Genomic DNA, 6,410 nt, shown 5'->3' with positions numbered 1-6,410 from the left:
AAAACAAACTGTGCAGTTTATGTTTATCCCTTGAAATGACAGATTTTATAGGATTGAAAGCTTTAAATATATCTGAAAAATAAGCCAATCTTGCAATGAAATCCTCGTCCTCCAGATCGTTTTGAAATTCATGGTCTTCCTGTTGGAAAAATAAAAGTAATTCATTACTAGATAGACCTACGATGCGCTTCATCACCAAGAACCCTCATACAAACCTAACGTTAGAAACCCTACACAACCCTTTAGGCCAGTGATTCCCAAACTGTGTGCCGCCACCGATTCTCAGGTGTGCCGCGAATCTTTTTGGAATTTTGGAAAAGAACTTATAAATATTTAAAATAAGGCATGCAGACAAGCATATGCGACTTAAAAGCTTTCTAGCTGCTTCAATAGCTGAGAAATAAGCACATGTGACGATGAAACCAATTATAGCATTGTTGATAGAGTAGGGTAATTTTTTAAAGCAACATTTCTTCTCTTGTAAGTGTGCCGCGAGCGTTTTCTAATTTTTCTAGTGTGCCACAAGCTGAAAAAGTTTGGGAACCACTGCTTTAGGCAAAGGCGGGTATAATGTAGGCCTACCATATTTTCAGCACCCAAAAAGAGGACATTTTTTTGCCGGCAAAAAAAACGAAAGTAGGATTGTTACGTTTGAGTTAGATGATGTTTTACATTTCCTTGGTAGTTGCAGGAAAAGTTACAAAAACAACAAATCAAATTTATTTTTCAGATTCAACCCATGAATACTATGCGGTTCCCTTAACTTTTGCCAATAAAGAATGATCATTTTTAACGAGATCGTGAAATTGTTTACACGAAATATCATTGAAATTATATACAACCGTCAAGATGCTCGAAACTGATCCAACTAATAAGCTGTCTCTTTCTTTGCTACATCGTTCTGCATCAAAGAAAAAATGCGTTTAATATTGTTGATCGTCAATTGGTTGAAACGTGTAGCTTCTTTTGCCATTCAAGAAGCCCATTTCGTCTTTGAAGTGAGAGGTTTCTTTTACTTTACCAACTTTATTTTCTAGGATATTGATAATAATCTGATTGTCGAATAATGGCTGTATCTGCTCTATGGTTACCTTTACCGAGTCTTCAACATATAACTTGAAGTTTTTGATGTCTGGTTACTGTTGTCTATATTCGTGGATGCTGTTTCTTAAGATGTTTACTGCCTGTCTGGTGTTGCATGTGATATCTACGATTCCATTCCTTCTCTGGACTATGCCAATGAGATACTGTGCGGTTGGGAAGGATATCTCATCTAAGAATTCGTAGATAAGCTTCCTAGTTGAAACTGGATAAATAACTGGGTGTCTCTTAGAAGTGGGGTGTTTTTTTCTTTGACTATATCAGCAAAGCTAGTACCTTGAAGAGATTTAGCGAGTTTTTGCTGCCATGCAGCCTTTCTGGGGGGTGTTGTGCTAACCATAATGGTAGCTGACTTTTAGTTTTAACAATAGCAGCAGGTAGAGCTCAAAGGTTCCTTTCAATAACTGCTGATATTTTTAGTAAATATTTAGCTTCAATAGTTCTCTCTGTGTAGTCTAGCTTTTCTCAAAATTTTAGCACTTAGAATTGACCTTTTCCGTGTTTTTGTTTTATTCGCATCACACTCTTTTAAACGAAAATAGTACGCGCGAATAAATATTTGTAGAAATCACGAAAACTTGTTATCACAGTAATAAACAATCAAATGGCGGAACAAAGCAACTGCGTTCACTTCAATTTTTGCTATTAGTCATTGCGGCAAATGTCATGCGTAAATTTACTTGCAGGTAACAAGAAACAATGGCGATAGTCAATTTAAGACAATCAATAATTCAACATTTATATGCACAGTATAACTTCCCCGCGTTTGCGATGTTTGGTTTGTAGTTTAAATCATATTACACACTATGTTTGGGTGGTCTCGTCGTATTGCGGTTATTCTAAAGTTACAGGCCTTGTTTACATCCTTCATTAGTTTATCCAGTGCAAAGGCTTTGTTATCGATGACGCATGTCAACCTTGCTTTCCATATTTGATGTTTGGTCGTCGCGATGAGGGTAGTGAGCAGTTTATCTTTATTTGGGTGTAGATCGTCATTGTACAGTAGCTCGCACAAGTTTTCTACTGTTTCGTTTTGCAGGAGTTTTTCTGCGTCTTTGGTGGTTTTTCCCATTGTTTTTGGGTTTGCGGGCATTTGAAAAAATATGGTAAGCAGCGTCCGGTCCTACTTTGTAAAAGGGATAGCTGTTTTTTGAGGAGGGCGTGTAGTTTCCCGTTTCGTTGCGGAATGGCAAAAGGTTCCAGGCACATTTACAATTGAATGTGCGTAGATAGCTTGGGATTATTTTCAGGTGCGTTCTTTCCCATTTTTTACCAAGATCGCTTATCGCTTTTAACTTCTTTGTCTGTATGATGCGTTCATACGTTTTTTTGATTTTCTTTTCGATTAAGTCATTTCGTTTCAGGTTGTATTTCTTTATGATTTGCACTATTGTTTCGTAGAACGGGGAACGAGTTTCAGTGTGCGGTATATTATTTGGTCTGACTACTTCCAAAACGTCCGCGATTGCATGGCCTATCTGGTATTCTATGTAGGTTGTATGGACGTTCAGCGGTTCATTTCGGACCCTCGCTTGGCAGTATTCGGCGTATATTTCAAAATTCGGGAAGTTGAGTCCGCCGTCTAACTTGGGTAGTTGGAGCGTTTTTATGTCTGCGTGTTCATGTTTTCCAACTGCGTATCTGACTATTCTTTCGTTCGTTTTTTTATGTTTTCAATTGAGGCAGGGTAGGTTTGAGCCGCGTAATAACTTATGGGGAGCAGTCTCGCTTTTACCAAGACCTTTTTTCCATCGAGAGTGGCGTATGTATTGTCTATTTCTTTTATCACTGATTTGATTTTTTCGTCAATTTCTTGCCAATGCTGGTTTAAGTTAATTTTCCCAATTTTGGTTCCGAGGAAGTTTAAATTGTCATGGTGCCAAGTTATGTCGGGTAGCAGGATATTGGGGCAATTAATAGTTCTTTATTCTTAACCCTTGGGTTTTTTTCTTATTTAATTTAAGACCCGACGCCAGTTGGAATCGATCCACGGTGTCAATTGCGAGGTTTACCGAGTTCGCGTCGCTTAACGTCAGTGTTACAGTACATCGTCCGCATAATTTACGCTTTTAATTTCGCGTTTACCGCTTAATCTTAAACCTTTTATCTCGTTTTTATTGTTTATTTTTTCTGCCATTGGTTCTACCGCTAAGAGAAACAGTAAAAACTTAGTGCGTCCCCTTGTCTTACTCCCCGTTCACCATGATTTGAGCGTAACTGTCTTTATACAAGTTTTCAACTATTTCGATTAGCTCTGCTGGGAAGCGCATTGTTTTTAAAGTTTCTGTAAGCCAATCGTGTTCTATGGAATCAAATGCTTTTTCGAAGTCTAATGAAATAAATAACGCTGGGTTGTTTCTGCGGCATGAGTGGTCGTACAGATCCCTTATTACTGTTGTTCCTTCGCCTATTGTTTTCCCTACCGTTGCGTATTGATGTTCTCCTATTCATTCGGGCATTACTTGTCTGATTCTGTTGGCTGAAATTTTCGTAAAGATTTTATATTCCGTATTTAGCAGCGTTATTGGTCTATAGTTACTTAAATATGCGTCGTCTCCTTTTTTATATATTAATGTGATGGAGCCTTTTTTTACGTCTTTTGGCACCGTTTTGGACTCTAGCCAGAATTGCATTAGCTTGCGTATTGCTTTCTTAATTCTCGGCCAAAATATTTTATAGAATTCCACCGAGATCCCATCTGGACCCGGTGATTTCCCGTTTTTCATTGTTTTGATCACGTTTTGTAGTTCTTCTACCAAAATGGGTTGTTTCAAAAATGACGATGTTTCTGGGTTGATCTTGCGTTTTATCTTTTTCAAGAAGGCGTTTTTCGTGTTAGCATTTGTTTTTGTGCTGGCGTAAAGCTTGGCGTAAAAGGACGCGGCGGTTTGGAGCATTTCTTTGGGGTTAAAAGTCGGTAGGTAATGTTCGTCGTACAGTTCGTTCATGAACGTTTGCTTTTGTTTGCTTTTGAACTTGACAAAAAACTCTTTGCTACCAATTTTTTCGGATTGTTCCTTATTTTTTGCAATGCTCTTTATAATTTTCTGTCTTTTATTTTGGCGTCGAGATATTCTTTGAATTTGATTTGATCGTTGTTTAGCGCTGTATCGCATTTTCGTATTCTCTTTTTCGTGATTTTTTTGGTTCATTTGTTTGGTGTAGCCGATGATAAGTTGTTTCAATTTATCTTTAATTTTGGTCCACCAATCGCTCGGGGTTTCGTAAAGATCGGGCGTCAGTGTGGCCCACAAGGGCCATTTAATTCGAGAGCTTTTACGGAGGGTTCGTATTCGTACACCTGCGTGTTGTTTTCCAGGCTCCTTTTCCCGTTTGCGGTGGCGCTCTTACATCGAGTTGTATTTTTACCATTTTGGTGGTCAGCTGAGAATTGCGTCATATGGTGTGCTATTTCGGTGGCTTTCATACTATTTGACATGTAAAATCTATCGATACGTGATTTGCGTTCCCCACTCTGCCAGGAGAATTGTTTTATATTTCCTTTTGATGAACGAAACTGATCTTTAAGGCCGTGCGTTTCGCAAAGAATTTTTAACTCATTTTTCCCAGCATATAAATTTGATGGTGGATCTTTGTCTATTTGCGGATCATCTACATTCTACTATATTAAAATCTCCGGCTAACATGGTTGGCATGTTTGTTGCAAAAAATTGGTGGGCCGCTCGAAAAAAATTGTTGTTGTCTTTGATATTGTGATCGACATTTGGGGCGTAGCCAGCATATACATTTACTATTTTAACTTTTTGTCCGTAAATGTTGATCATCGCCGAGTTCAACCTGCCTTCTACATCGAGGTCGTATTCTATAAAGCTTATCGATGGGTGGTTTATCAAAATCGCGACTCCCTTAGCAGCTCGGATTTTTTATTATCCTGGTTGTGCGCTTCGCTGTTTGTTTCTTGCAGGAGAAAAATGTGGGCGTTATCGTTCTTCAAATTACTAAACAATTCGGTGCGCTTTGCCTTGTCGTTTAAGCCTTGGCAATTAATTGTACAGATTTTAAGATAACAGGTAATTTTGATTTGCAAGGGTCTGGCGTACTCATAGATTTCCTATAAAACACTAGATCGCTCAATTCGCCTCTGGAATTGAAGCCAAATTGAAACTTTGCGAATCCGCCACAGTCAGTCAGTCCCAACAGTGGTGCTGAATTGTGATGGAGTTGTATCGACAATTGTCTTGTTTCCAGTACGGCATATTTGTAAAAATAGCCTAGTTCTAACGTTATACAAAACTTATACGGGCTAGGACTCTTTATACATCGTAGGATACGCCGATGCCGTATGTAGCCTGGACTACCATATATTTTGAAAATTCATATAGCTTTAGCACGATATTATTTTAGAGATAGGCTACTGGAATAATCGGAGATGGGCATTGATACAGTACCTTCGTACATTACTTTGTAATACCATGTTCCGAATCCCAGACAGGAATGTGTTACATTGTAAGCTATACCGTCAATACCGGATTAATTTTTTCTTTTAGTCATCTCAACAGCTAGGCTAGTCGCCATCGGTACTTTCATAGTGATAGTTTCAAGATTTTGAGAGATTTATGCCTAGGCTAGTTTTGGTGCTATGCCAGTACTTTCAAAGTCAAAGTATTGACTGCCCACATCCGGAAATATGAATTAAACTAACAAAATGTAGATACATCTATAAAATATCAAGCTTGTAAGGTTCATACGTATATTATCTGGGACGTATTTGCTATCACATAAATTACATTCACTTTGTGTCCACTTACTCGAACTGTGGATATTATTGGTGGAACAGTTCGGACAGAACGAATTCTCATAATATGATGGTTTTCGAACATTTGTCCCACACACGCATGGTATCTCACCTTCAGTCATGTCTTCTTCGTCTGTTTTGCTTGTTTGCTTTTTTTTGGCCGAAGGGAGGTTGTCCGATGTGGAGTCGCTGTTGTCTGTTTCCCTTCCTCTTTTTGATTCACCATCAGTTGTTATCCTTGTTTGGGTTTCCTGTTGTTTCTCCATTTGTTCTTTATCGTCATTTTTTACGGTTTAGATGTCGTTCCACCCGTCGTATTTTGGTTTCACATTTTACGTTCAGTGGTGCACTTGGTAGGGGTGGAAACATGTTTTCGTCGGTGCTGTCGTGGTCCGCTGGGGGTGGGCTTCTTTTCTGCGTGAATTTGATACCATCTGATGTTGAATGGTTTGACCTCTTCTCTCTTTTTTCGAACGGCCCACCAATATTTTACGACCAATATCCAAACCATAATGGCAAGGAATTTTAATGATGTAGATGACCCGCAAATGGA

The sequence above is a fragment of the Clavelina lepadiformis genome, chromosome 5 (assembly GCF_947623445.1).
Source record: "Clavelina lepadiformis chromosome 5, kaClaLepa1.1, whole genome shotgun sequence".
Taxonomy (NCBI): domain Eukaryota; kingdom Metazoa; phylum Chordata; class Ascidiacea; order Aplousobranchia; family Clavelinidae; genus Clavelina; species Clavelina lepadiformis.
The sequence above is the reverse complement of the archived record's forward strand: the minus strand, read 5'-3'. Positions refer to the sequence as shown.